The sequence below is a fragment of the Ruditapes philippinarum genome, unplaced genomic scaffold (assembly GCF_026571515.1).
Source record: "Ruditapes philippinarum isolate M1 unplaced genomic scaffold, ASM2657151v2 ctg3104_1_1_1_1, whole genome shotgun sequence".
Lineage (NCBI taxonomy): Eukaryota > Metazoa > Mollusca > Bivalvia > Venerida > Veneridae > Ruditapes > Ruditapes philippinarum.
This window is the reverse complement of record NW_026865562.1, coordinates 63,934-79,885: the sequence shown is the minus strand read 5'-3', so window position 1 is coordinate 79,885 and position 15,952 is coordinate 63,934.

Here is a 15,952-nt window from a genome sequence, read left to right as displayed (position 1 = left end):
TCATTTTATAAATGTTTGGTAATAAATCTTGTCCGAATCTCAAATTTGGGTTCTAAATAAATTTAAAGAACTTGAACGTTTATAACGGGTTTATGTTTGCAAAAACAAAACTCATCGAATTGTGCCGTTTTGTGTGACTGCACTAGGTATCGACTATATGCTAAGATTGACCAAAGCTCTATTAGATATTGGTTGGAAATGATAAAGATGCGTTACGAAAGAATTGGTAAAACATATAGAGGATATTCAAGTTTTTTCTATAAATACATGATTTATTTTCATCTTGTGGCATGAAAATTACCATATTTCACTCGTGGCTACCGCCACTCATGAAATATTTATTTTCATACCACAAGATGAAAATAAATCATGTATTTATAGAAAAAACTTGAATTTTCTGTTTATTATGTACATTTTTCTCTTTTTTGCGATAAAATTTGAAAAACTTTCCCTTAAATTTTGTGTACTGGTAGAATTTAAAAGAAAGTAGTCCGGCAAGACACCAGTGAAAATACGGAAAATATGTTTCACTGCAGTGAAAAATAAATTTTTACAGTGAAAATACGGAAAATGAAAATACGCATTTTATTTCATCAATATTTCTCAATATTTCATTTATAAGTATATAATAAATCATGTTACATAATGATGCTTAATGATGTCTAAAATGGTTATTTAATTGGGTTACATCAGTGAAAAACTGTCTGAAGATAAAAAAAATCTCTATGCGTTGCTTAAGCAATGTGTACAAAATGGTACACATGTAAATTATTAATGTATTTTTAAATGTGTTGTCAATATTGTAAACGATTTAAAGGTTCAAAAGTTGGATATGAATTTTGATGATAATTCTGAGTTAAAAAATTACTTATTGTTTATAAATGGTCTTTCGTTTGAGTATTTTTTGAATATATATGTGACAAAAATTAGATTTATATACACATACTTTGGAATTGTCAGTCTGGATATTGAAGTTGTAAGTTGTAAGATATACGCGTACCCCAAGAAGTCAACGATTTTGCAAAGTGTGTGAACAAAAAAGTGTTGAAAATAATTATCATTTCTTTCTTATATGTGACTGTAATGATGATTTACATATTAATCACCTATCAAGGAATGTTACATATAACCAAACTGGAATAAGTAAATTTAAACATAATTATGTCAACACCAAATGCTTTTTTGCTGCTGTATTTATGCGTAGGAAGAAAGAAAACAATATCTGCAAAATATATAATATGATTAATATTGTAACAATTTATCTGTAAATAGCAATATTTATATTAATTTTTGTATGTAAATAAAGGATATGTTAATTATTATCCACTAACAAATTGCTCTGAAAATAAGCTATGTATCATATTTTTGCAAGAAGTGGAGGCCAAAAAGCAAATACATTTTGTCATTGTCTTTGCCATGGTCGAAAACTAGGTCACTCATCCTTAAAAACGGAAATTCTTGTAAATACTCTGGAAGCTCCAACTTTTTTGGAAAAAGAAAAGAAAGATTGTTAAGATGGTTTCTTGCTCAATTCCAAATATGGGTCATCTGGGATAAAACAAGGTCACACAGCCCAAATATCTAAATTTATTTTTCATTCTAGAGATTATATTGTCAATTCAAGTATTCTGAAAATTTGTCAGGAAGGTCGTTTTGATAAATTCTATTTTAAGTTTGAACATGGGTTGATCGGTGTCTAAAACAAGTTCATAAAGACCAAAAATAAAAATAAAAACACTATTATAAAGTTTGCATTATTGACCAAAATGTCAAAAACATTGACTGAACATTTGTCAAAAAGACTGTTTGTGTGATTTCTAGATTTAATATGGGTCACTTGGGTTAGAAAATAGGTCAGACAGCATAAATACTGGAAAATCTTATGAACACTATAGATGTTATTATCTCAACCCAAATATCTTTGAAATTATTTTGAAAGACTGTTTTAATTATTTTTAGTTTTAATTTGAATATTGGTATTCTGAGGTTAAAAACTAAGAAACACACATTACCAAGAATATTCTTTTTCAGGATCGTTATGACAGTGACTTGAAACTTTCAAAAACGGTAAGACACTTGAGATATGTTTTCTTTTTAAAGAGTATTTTCTTGAAAATAGGCTATTATTTTAATAACAGATATCTAATTTCAATAATTGATATATTTTACAAATGCTTGCATACTTATTACAAATATAAGAACGTTTCAGAAATATGTATTAAAAGAATTAAACTGAAAATCATGAAACAAAAAATATTCTTTATACAGTGACCAAGAACTAATGGTTAGGTACTCAAGATATGTTTATTTTACATATTTATTGAAAAAGTTCTAAGAAATCATATCTAGGGTAACAAATATTTGGAACGGACACATACACACAGTTAAGTATATCCTGATTTGTTAATGACAGACATTTCTTTAATCCTCCTCCATTCTTTTAAAAGAAATTGAACACATGATATTGTATATCTCTAATAAATGTATCCCACTTTTTATGACCTTTAATTTACATTTACTATAATAAAGTATCAATAGACAATTTTTATGGGGTAAATATATATACACAAAGTGTATGAACAAAACAGTTTTGAAAATAAGTATCATTTCTTTCTTTTATGTGACTGTTATGATGATTTACATATTAATCACCTATCAAGGAATGTTTAATATAACCAAACTGGAATAGGTCAAACATAATTATGTCAAAACCAAATGCTTTTTTGCTGCTGTATTTATGCATAGGAAGAAAGAAAAACAATATCTGCAAAATATGATAATATGATTAATTTTGTAAAAATTTATCTGTATATAACAATATTTATATTTATTTGTTTTATGTAAATAATGAATATTTTATATTATGCACATACAAAATGCTCTGTAAAGAAGGTGTGTATTATATCTTTGCAAGAACTGGAGGCCAAAAAGCAAAAACATTTTGTCATTGTGTTTGCCATGGTCAAAAACTAGGTCACTCATCTTGAAAAATAGAAAATCGTGTTAACACTATGGAATCTACGGTTTATGTCTCCAAATTTCTTGTAAAATGAAAAGAAAGATTGTTTAGATGGTTTATTTCTCAATTCCGAATATGGGTAAAAAAACAAGGTCACACAACCAAAATATTTTTTTCATTCTAGAGATAATTTCTTCAATCCAAGTATTCTGAAAATTTATCAGAAAGGTCGTTTTGATAATTTAGAATTCTATCTCTTGAATTCGAATATTGGTCAATTGGTGTCCTAAACAAGTTCACAAAGACCAAAAATAATTAAAAAAACACTCTAAATGTTACATTTTTGCCCTAAATGTCATAAACATTGACTGAGCATTTTTGAAAAAGACTGTTTGTGTGATTTCTATATTGAATATCGGTCACCTTGGTTAGAAAAAAGGTCAAATAACATAAATACGGGAAAATCTTGTGAACACTATAGATGCAATATTTTCAACCCAAATATCCCTGAAATTGGTTAGAAAGGCTGTTTTAATTATTTCTAGTTTTACATCGAATATTTGTATTCTGAGATCAAAAAACTAGGCGACACACATAACCAATATATTGTTTTTCAGGATCGTCCTATAAATTTGGAACTTTCAGAAATCAGAATTCGACACTTATGAATTGTTTATCTTAAAAGAGTAGGCTATTATTTTTAATAATATATATTTAATGTCAATAATTGATCATTTCATAAATGCGTGCATATAAATACATATTACTAAATAAAAGTACGTTTCAAAAATATGTATGAAAAGAATTCAACTGAAAAGTATGAACAAAATATTCTATTTCAGGCTCGTCCCTCAAGTGACACAAGTACCTCAAGTGGCTATCTATCTCATAAAATCGGAATGGTAAGACACTTAAGATTTGTTAAGTTTGCAGATTCATCAAAGTAGTTCCAAGAAATAATTTCAGGGGTCAAAAATATTTGGAACGGACACACACACAAAATTTAGGATGGACAGATAGATGAATGGCAGACATTTCTATAATTCTCTTCCCACTTTTAAAAGAAATTGAACACATGACATTGTTTATCCCTACAATATGTATCCAACTTTTTATGACCTTTAGTAAACATTTACTATAATTATATAGTATCAATAGACAACATTTTGGTATAAATTTTGATACAAATGGGTATCGAAGTAAATTTATTTGAATCACTGGAGTATGTAGGAAGGTGTTTAAGCATGTATATATTGTAATGGTTCAAAAACTGGTTATGTGAACAGTACTTTGGGCTTGATATGGATCTGGTCTGTTAGTCCGATTAAGTTATATTTTTTATTGATGAACTTGATCGAGTATTGTCTGATAGTATTTTCAAGGCATACATCCTTATACATGTAAATGTTTGATGGTGATGTAGCTCGTGATGTTCGACACTGTAGTTGGTAAACAAAAACAATTATTCGTTTCATCAAATCATTGACATGACTATAAGGTAAAGGTAAACGAAGCAAAAACAAATTATGTTGTTTTAAAGAATGGTGTCTCATCATCAAGTCAGGAAAAATGGTTTTATAGGAAAACAAGATTAGAAGTTATTTAAACAATGTTATACTGACACAAAATTGTCTTTGAATTTCATGCTTCATGAACTGTGTGTAAAAGCATTCGTGTATTGATATCTATTCTAAATGCATTCTTTCATCACGACCAGATAACAAAAATTGTCATTTTATAAATGTCTGGTAATAAATCTTGTCCTCAACTTATGTTTGGATCTCAAATTTGGGTTCTAAATAACTTCGAAGAACTTGAACGTTTACAATATTATGCTTGAAACGGGTTTATGTGCGGAAAACTAAACTCATCGAATTGTGCTGTTTTGTGTGACTGCACTAGGTATCGACTATATGTTAAGACTAACCAAAGAGCTATATATATTGGTTGAAATGATAAAGATGCGTTACGAAAGAATTGGTAAAACATGTATCATTATGATGCTAAATGATGTCTAAAATGGTTATTTAGTTGGGTTACATCAGTGAAAAACTGTCTAAAGAAAATGATTTCTCTATGCGTGGCTTATCTGTAGCATTTTATTGTTAAAAAATCGTTTTACTATGGGTTGGTGTAGGATTTTCCTTATCTATAATTAGTGTTGTTAAAGTCATTTGTATTTACCTGTGTTAACTGTTTTACATCGAATTTTTGTATTCTTAAGCTGTCTATAAATATTCAACATTATGCGTAATCTGCACAGTTTTTGACAGACGCGATTAGTTACAAGTCGTTTCATAAGTTGTTCCTTAAATTCCTGTTTCAGTTTTGTATTTTAAAAGAAATTACGTCTTTGTATTGAAAATATTGGGTTGAATCTTGATATATTTTCCACTCATTTATTAAGAAGGGGTTTTTGCTTTATTATCTTTTCGTTATAACATTTCTCCTGAAAGTATAAAATTAATTGGTAACTGGAAATCAGATGCCTTTCGTCATTTATCGTCATTATTTAGATTAAGATTGGTCAGATAATGTACATATTTTATCGAAATATATTTAAGACCACTTTTTAATTCACAAAATTTGATCAATGATATTAAAATTACGTTTAAAATCAATTAATGTATTTCATCAAAAGATGGTCGAGTTGACATTCTGAGTGATTCACTTGTCAAATATGTTAAAGGGATATGGATTGCAGTTTTTCCATTTTGAGGGACACTTTACAAACAAGTACAAATGTTGCTGCTATGCAGCAATTGAGAAGCTCCGCGAAAAAAATGCGCTCATTACAGATACTTTACCAAATTATTCCTACGCACAGGTCATGTCATATTCAAATAAGTACTATTGTAGATTTTTTTTCGAATCCTTTGATCATTTTTTGCATAATTATACTTATCTTATGCATTGTCCACAATTAAAAAGAGGGGCCAGATATTTAATTTGATAATAATGATTTCCTGATGCCTACCTTGTAAGGAAAGTAATTCCATTTAATACGAAAAAGACTTGTAAATGTTATGTGACAAGACTGTACTGTGTTCTTTTCGTGTCACTACTGTAGTCAGTAACATAAGATGATAAAAATATCAAAGTCTGTTTTTTTATTATTATAATTGTAACAAATATACAAATAGTAACAAAAGGGACTAATATTATAATATAGTAATATTACATGCATTTTTTTGTATGTCAAATTGCTGAATTGCTTTAAAACCATTCATAAAAAACAAGCAATTATCATAGTATTGCAAGCAATCCATAAGTCCCCTACCGGTTAGAACCCCGGCCAATGACCATTCACTTATGTTTCTATTTTAAGTAAATTTGTTGAAAAAGTTCTTTAAAAGTGATCACAGGAAACAGTTTTTATGTACAGACGGACTGAAGGACACTCTAAAGTTATTTTTGTAAACATCCCTGTTATCAAAATATAACATTTTTAAAAGCAAAATTCTTAAAGGGGGATAACTCTTGAAATAAAGATGCAAGTCGTCATACATGATGTGAGTGTAACAAAGAACAATTAGTAATGAAGGTGTTGATAATGAATGTTTATTTTGAATTTGAAGTAAAAGAAAGTTAAAAGAATGAATAAGAAACATTCAAAGTTTAAGGAGGAGATAACTCTGGAAATATGGATGCTAGATTTATAAACCTTGTCATATTATTATGATGTGGGAGTTTGAAGAATATCCTATAATGATTGAAGAAGTTGGAGTAAAAATTACCAATTTCTCGAAAAGTTCAAAAGGGGCATAATTTTGGAAATGGTCTTGTTAGAGTATTGAACTTTCTCACAAATGATGAGTGATAATAAGAACATATATATGAAGTTTGAAGTAGATACATTCAGAAATAAAGAAGTTATATAAAAAAAATATGAAAATTCTAAGTTCAAGGGAGGATATTCTGATAAATTTTGTGCTAGAGTTGTAAACCTTGTCACATATGATGTGGTTGATGACTAGAATTATATTCAAAGTTTGAAGAAAATACCTTAAGAAATAAAGAACTTATAGTGAAGAAACGTAAAAACTAGAATCAGAAATCTTGCAATTCAGTCTATTTGTTGCCATAGCAACAAGAACTTTCAACATAGAAAGAAAAGAAAAGAAAAGGATTACTGCAAACTACCCATATTTCAAGTTTCATAAAAATATTTCTAGTACTTTTTGCGTTATCACTGAATTCAGGTTATGTGTAAAAGTTGCCACATTTTCAGTCTATGTGTTGCCATAGCAACCAGAATTTTCAACATAGGAAGAAAAAAAAAGACGTGCATAACCTCCATACTGTCATCTATCCATATATCAAGTTTCATATAAATATTTTCAGTACTTTTTTCGTTATTGCGGGATCCAGTTTTATGGACGGACGGACAGACGGACGGAGGGTAAACTTAAAGTCCCCTCCGGTAAACCGGTAGGGGACTAAAAACAATACACCTCATGTTCAAACTGCAGATCAAAGTATTGTTGTTACTAATGATGCGATCTATATCTATCTATAGCCTATGCTTATTGATGGTCCATCCGCCCGTAAGGGCATATAATGCAGCTTTCGCTGTCGAGTACGGACCCCGGCCATGTCAACAGTCATGCCCTTCCGTGCATTTCCAATAATACCAATGAAATATAACTTTATATACTAAAGTTATAATTATTTCAAAGCAACCAATATATCAACATGTTATTATTAATCATTTAATTTCATAAATATAAATTAAGAATAATAATCAAAAGCAAAATTATTAAAGTCTTTTGCCTGAAATCTTCTTTTTATTGACATATTCAATCACTTATAGTATACTTGATATACTGTGTGTAAATGTATTTCAAAATGTAACAAATTATAATTTCATGTACTACTGAAAAGGTGAAATAACAAATTTATAACCTAAGTGTCAAAAATCAGAACATTTATAGCTATTTATAGCTTTCGAATTCATGTACAGCAGAACTGCTTTCCGGTTCTCATTCATTAATATGTAACGCTGCGAATCATCGAAGGGGAACCAATATAATAATCGAAAGGAGTAATTAAATCCAAATTTATTTTTAGCTGTAAATCGAAGGGATTAATTGATAAAATCCGGGCCCATGGACAAAAAAATAGTAAACACAAATAGATGCTGATCCTAGTTAAAGCCTCGTATATTATTTTTCACGTTACAACAAATTATCTAAACTCGACAGATAAATTTTCAGTTGATGATATAGTTAGATTAACGAATGAATTACTTTATGTTACTTGGATTCACAACCCTCCTGCACATATCATTGTATCTAGTATTTTACCTAGACCTGTTGATTTTGATATTAATGAAAAAGTAAAGTTGGTTAATAAAAGATTACAACTAAAATGTAAAAAAAAATAAGTCATATAGACCATTCCTCTTTAAGAGCGTCACAATAGGAATCTTAATGATGTTAGGAATGGGGGATTTCATCTTCATTTTGCTGGAACAGATGTTCTCAAAAGTTTTTTCATAAACACCGTACCACATATTGTTAAAGGCAAGTTTGCCATGTAAAGTAGATATTGTCATTAAAGAGGTCAACAGGCGGCGCATGCATGACATTGGTTGTATATACTAGTAGTAAAATATGTTAATATTTCAATTTATAATATTCATATTATTTGAATATTAATTTTATGGATTATACATGATTGATTTGAAAATTATAGAACTTGATTTATCCTGCAGATTTGCTTGGGATTTATTTATCATTAATTTAAAGTAACTGTCATAGTCAAATGTCATTTTCTTATATTGATGAGAAATAATGTCACTTAAAATTTCTTTTGTGCTTGTGTTTGTGGAATGAGAAAGTTTTATTTACTTTGTTTTTATTTGATTTGCTTGCTTTATTTAAATTACCTTTGTTGCTGATTTGTTTTGTGTTTGGCTGGATTTGGCTCAATTGTTGTACATGTATTCACTTGTGCTTTGCTCATTAATGACTTACTTTCTATTTTATACTTTGTTTGCATTCTTAGTCATATTATCATTTCTGATTGTTGTCGATCCCTCAGTAAAAGTGTTCATATTATTATGCTTCCTTGTTTTTAGTCCTTTCCTTTCTTGACTTAAGTCTCGGTTTAACAGAATTACTTGATTCAATTTGTATAAAATGATCAGTTATTAATTTTGTAAATATAGTGAAAGAATTAAGCCTTAACGAGTGGGATATGAATGTTGATGAGAATTTTGACTTTGAAGGTTACTAATTGTTAAGACATGGTTTTTCTTTTGAGCATTTATTCGAATATTTTGATATGCAAAAAATTCGATTCATATACACAAACTTTAGAATTGTTAGAATTGTCAGTCTGGATATTGAAGTGGAAAGATATACACATACTCCAAGAAGTCAACGGCATTGCAAAGTGTGTGATAAAAAAAGTCTTGAAAGTAAATATCACTTCTTACTTATGTGTGAATGTAATGATGATTTACATCAAAATCACATATCGGGAGTGTTACATATCACCAAACTGGAATAAGTTAAACATAATTATGTAAACAACAAATGCAAATCTACTGCTGTAGGAAAACAATGTCTGCAAATTATATAATATGATTAATATTGTAACAATTTATCTGTATATAGCAATATTGATATTAATTAGTTGTATGAAAATAATGGATATGAAAATTATTATGCTCTTACAAATGCTCTGTAAATAAGCTGTGTATCATATTTTTGCAAGAACTAGAGGCCGAAAAGCAAATACATTTTGTCATTGTCTTTGCCATGGTCAAAAACTAGGTCACTCATCCTTAAAAAAGGAAAATTTTGTTAACACTGTGGAAGCTACGGTTTCTGTCTGCATATGTTTAAAAAAAGATAAGAAAGATTGTTTAGATGGTTTCTAGCTCAATCCCGAATATATGTCATCTGGGATAAAACAAGGTCACACAACCCAAATATCTTAATTTATTTTTCATTCAAGATATAATATTGACAATTCAAGTATTCTGGAAATTTGCCAAGAGGTCGTTTTGATAAATTCTATCTTAAGTTTAAACATGGGTTAATCGGTGTCTAAAACAAGTTCACAAAGACCACAAATAAAAATAAAAAAAATACATAGTTTGCATTGTGACCAAGATGTCAAAAACATTGACTGAGGATTCTTTACAAAGACTGTTTCTGTGATTTCTAGATTGAATATGGGTTACTTGGGTTAGAAAATAGGTCAGACAGGATAAATATGGGAAATTCTTGTGAAAACTATAGATGTTATTATCTCAACCCAAATATCTTTGAAAATTGTTGGAAAGACTGTTTTAATAATTTCTAGTTTTAATTTGAATATTGGTATTCTGAGGTAAAAAAACTAAGCGATACACATTACCAAATACATTCTCTTTCAAAGGCGGTTGTTTGAAGAAAATGATTTGTCACTTTCAGAAATCGAAATGGTAAGACACTTGAGATATGCTTATGTTAAACAGTATTTTCTTGAAAATAGGCTATTATTTTAATAACAGATATTTAATGTCAATACCTGATATATTTTATAAATGCGTGCATACATATTTCTAAATATAAGTACGTTTAAAAAATATCTATTAAAAGAATTAAACTGAAAATCATGAACAAAAAAATTTAAGGCTCCTCGTTACCGTGACAATGAATATTTAAAAATCGGAATAGTAAGACACTCAAGATATGTTTATTTTACATATTTATTGAAATAGTTCCAAAAAATCATATCTAGGGTAACAAATATTTGGAACGGACACATACACACAGTTAAGTATATCCTAATTTGTAAATGGCAGACATTTTTATAATCTTCCTCCAAACTTTTAAAAGAAATTGAACACATGATATTGTCTTTCCCTACTAAATGTATCCCAATTGTTATGACCTTTAGTTTACATTTACTATAATAAGAGTATAGTAACTCTTAAACCAAAGCAGGTAAATTTATAGAGGTTCACAGGCAAGCTCAAAAAGTTAAAAGCTGCGAATAAATGTCATGCCCCTTAAAGTATAGAACATATTCTAAAATTTTTACATTTTAACTTTGTTTGAAACAAGAAAATATATTTACTTGAATTTTATCTATTATTATCGTGTACTTAAATATTCGCATGCAATCTTGTCAAACTTACTTATTGCTGTTATTTTTATATTAATTATTGTATCAGAAAGTAATCAATATAACCCTAGAAATAATGATGATAACATAACAATAGAAAGACGAACATAACTAAATTTATTATACCCTCAGCAATTTCTGATTTACATGACTTCTCTTCTTTAAATTGATTAAACGAAGCTAAAGGATAAATTCAAGCCAACGCTAGTTCCTTAATATTATTAATTTGGAGAAAGATTAATATATGATGACCATGTACGTTTAATTTATAAATTTTGGAATTGAAATAAGGATATGTATACAAAGCACTAAGCTGATTCCCCTATTTGTGAATTTCATATCGACGAGAATGCCGACAAATCTTTTTAACTGTTACCTTTTTGGCATTCAAAGACTCCAGTTTTTCACTTCTACTCGCCCATTTCACCCATTAAGTGCAAGTACTCTTCTATATTGAAACGAAAATTTATCGGACCAAAAAACTCCTTTTTTATTTCATGAGGTAGAAAAATATATAAAAAAATACATATAGGTTTAAATAATAATTCATAAGTACGTATGACTGTAAAATTTACAATAGTTATTCCATTTTATAATTTCTGTTATAAATGTGAAAATTTGAACACATATTGAATGTACAGGAAGAATATTTTTTAATACTAAAAAGATTGAAAGCAATGCTCAATTTATTCCTTTACTTTAAAAACCTTTTGATATTGATTTATTTTTGCTACCCGTCTAAATCTTTGTTATTGCTCATGCGTACAGTGTTTTTAAACATGTTTCGTTGCTATATCGTATAATGCTTATGGGAAGGATAGTTGCTACTGTTCTTTAATTGTATTCAAAAAGCAATAAAATATTTTAAAACTAGTTTAATTTCTACGAGTAATGTAATTTGAATGATTTATTGATAATTCAAATAGATGAGAATCCATATTTTTGTTTTAATAATTTATCAGCAGTTGGTTTGAATAGAGAAACTAAGAATTCCCAAAAAAAGCCAAACACGGCAAAATCAAAAATGTTGCATGCTTGGGTTGATTGAGCCTGTTCATGGACGCACGGCACTGTCAAGTGCAATCAACCGTCCAAGCCCCCTTGCACTGCCTTAAGCAGAATTCAACATTTAAACATGAAATGGTAAAATTTTGAATTCAGAAACACCCGCAGATGTTTTCATACGGTGATTATCATTAAGCCTTCAATGTGACATAGTAGTGCCATTCCATGAAAACAGCGTATGGTCCCAATGATAAAAGGCGTATGCCTTAAACGCGAAAACAAGGAACGGAACTAAACAAAAATGGAATTTTGAAAGGAGATCAGAGATTATGAACCCTGTATGTCACAGATAAGACATCAAAAGACAAAGTTAAAAACTGGCAACATATCCTACGGGTGATTCAACATTATTCAAGTAGGAATATTGGAACCACCTAACTAGAAAATGCCGAAAGTTAAAACTTAAATTACCAAAAACACAACAATATTGTTGTACTGATCGATCTTTATGGATCGGAAATATAACATCTCTGATTGAAATTTATCATATTCATTTTCCTTAAATTGATAATTAGTTCTCACAAAATATATAAAATACTTTTGAATATCTGCATGATGTGGCACCTTAACCATAAGGCTACCAAGTCTTATGATCTGTCTAAATTTGATCGCATGGGCATAAAAGGTTTCTTTGATTTAACAATACTTTCAACAACAAAACTTGTTGCCCATATCATTCTTGTGCACTGCAGTCCTCCTCAATATTATCTATCCATCTATGAAGTTTCAAGTTGATACCTCAAATACATTTTGAGATATGCTCCGGACAAAAATGTCGGACGGAAGGATGGACGGACGGACGGACGGAGGCTATTTTTATATCCTCCGCCGCCTTTTGGCGGGGATAATTGAGCAAAAATATTGTATAGAATTATCTGCCATGGTCAAAAACCAGGTCACTCATCCTTAAAAATAGGAAAATCTTGTTAACACTCTTGAAGCTACGGCTTCTCTCTCCAAATTTCTTGTAAAATGAAAAGAAAGGTTGTTTAGGTGGTTTCTTGCTCAATTCCGAATATGGGTAATACAAAGGTCACACAACCAAAATATTTTTTTCATTCTTGAGATAATATTGTCAATCCAAGTATTCTGAAAATTTATCAGAAAGGTCGTTTTGATAAATTCTATCTAAAGTTTGAACATTGGTCAATTGGTGTCTAAAACAAGTTCACAAAGACCAAATTAATATCAAATAAACACTCTAAATGTTTCATTTTTGCCCTAAATGTCAAAAACATTGACTGAACATTTTTAAAAAGACTGTTTGTGTGACTTCTGGATTGAATATCGGTCACCTTTGTTAGAAAATAGGTCAAATAGCATTAGTACGGGTAAATCTTGTGAACACTATAGATATAATATTTTCAACCAAAATATCCTAAGGCTGTTTTAATTATTTCTAGTTTTAGATCGAGTATTTGTATTCTGAGATCAAAAAACTAGGCGACACACATAACCAATATATTGTTTTTAAGGATCGTCTTATCAGTTGTTTGGAACCTTCAGAAATCAGAATGATTCGACACTTATGAATTGTTTATTTTAAAAGAGTAGGCTATTATTTTTAATAATTGATATTTAATGTCAATAATTGATTCATTTGATAAATGCGTGCATATAAATACATATTATTAAATATAAGTAAGTTTCAAAAAATATGTATAAAAATAATTCAAATGAAAACTTTGAACTAAATATTATATTTCAGGTTCGTCTCTCAAATGACTCAAGTACCTCAGGTGACTATCTATATTCAACAATCAGAATGGTAAGACACTAAAGATTTGTTTAGTTTGCAGATTCACTGAAATAGTTCCAAGAAATAATTTCAGGGGTAAAAAATATTTGGAACGGACACACACACAAAATTAAGGATGGACAGATAGATGAATGGCAGACATTTCCTTAATTCACTTCCCGCTTTTAAAAGAAATTGAACATATGATATTGTCTATCCCTACTATTTGTATACCACTTTTTATGACTTTTAGTTTACATTTACTATAATAATAGTATCAATACACAACTTTGATGGGGTAAATAATAATACACAAAGGTACCGAAGGAAATTTATTTGAATCACTGGAGTATGTATGAACTGGAGTATGTATGAAGGTGTTAAAGAATGTATATATTGTAATGGTTAAAAAAACTGATAATGTGAACAGTACTGTTGGCTTGATATGGAGCTGTTCTGTAAGTCCGATAAAGTTCTATGTTTTATTGACAAACTTGATCGATTATTGTCTTATTATATTTTCAAGGCATACAGCTTCATCCTGATATACTACATTTATACATGTAAATATTTGCTGGCAATGTAGCTAGTGATGTTCGGCACTGTAATTAGTCTACAAAAACAATTATTCGTTTCATCAAATCATTGACATTACTTTAAGGTAAAGGTAAACGAAGAAAACATTGTCTTTGCCATGGTCAAAAACTAGGTCACTCATCCTTAAAAATAGGAAAATCTTGTTAACACTCTGGGAGCAACGGTTTCTCTCTCCAAATTTCTTGTAAAATGAAAAGAAAGGTTGTTTAGGTTGTTTCTTGCTCAATTCCAAATATGGGTAAAAAACAAGGTCACACAACCAAAATATTTTTTCCATTCTAGAGATAATTTCTTCAATCCAAGTATTCTGAAAATTTATCAGAAAGGTCGTTTTGATAAATTCTATCTTAAATTTGAACATTGGTCAATTGGTGTCTAAAGCAAGTTCACAAAGACCAAAAATAATAAGAAAAACAATCTAAATGTTACATTTTTGCCCTTATTGTCAAAATCATTGACTTAGCATTTTTGAAAAAGAATGTTTGTGTTTTCTAGATTGAATATCGGTCACCTTGGTTAGAAAATATGTCAAATAGCATAGATACGGGAAAATCTTGTGAACACTATAGATGCAATATTTTCAACCCAAATATCCTTGAAATTTGTTAGAAAGGCTGTTTTAATTATTTCTAGTTCTAGATCGAATATTTGTATACTCAGATATCAAAACTAGGCGAAACACATAACCAATATATTGTTTTTCAGGATCGTACTATCAGTTTATTGGAACTTTCAGAAATCAGATTGATTCGACACTTATGAATTGTTTATCTTAAAAGAGTAGGCTATTATTTTTAATAATAGATATTTAATGTCAATAATTGATTTATTTGATAAATGCGTGCATATAAATACATATTACTAAATAAAAGTAAGTTTCAAAAATATGTATGAAAAGAATTCAACTGAAAATTATGAACAAAATATTCTATTTCAGACTCATCCCTACCATGACCATGAACATCCAAAATACAGAATGGTAAGGCACTTAAGATTTGTTTAGTTTGCAGATTCATTGAAATAGTTCCAAGAAATAATTTCAAAGGAAAAAATATTTTGAACGGACACACACACAAAATTGGTGATGGACAGATAGATGAATGGCAGACATTCCTATAATTCTCTTCCCACTTTTAAAAGAAATTGAAGACATGATATTGTCTATCCCTACTATATTTATCCCACATTTTATGACCTTTAGTTTACATTTACTATAATTATATAGTATCAATAGACAACTTTGATTGGGTAAATATTAATACACAAAGGTATCAAAGGAAATTTATTTGAATCACTGGATTATGTATGAAGGTTTTAAATCATATATATGTTGTAATGGTTCGAAAACTGATTATGCAAACAGTACTGTTGGCTTGATATTGATCTGGTTTGCAAGTCCGTTTAAATTCTATTTTTTAAAGATGAACTTGATCGATAATAGTCTGATAGTATTTTCAAGGCACACAGCT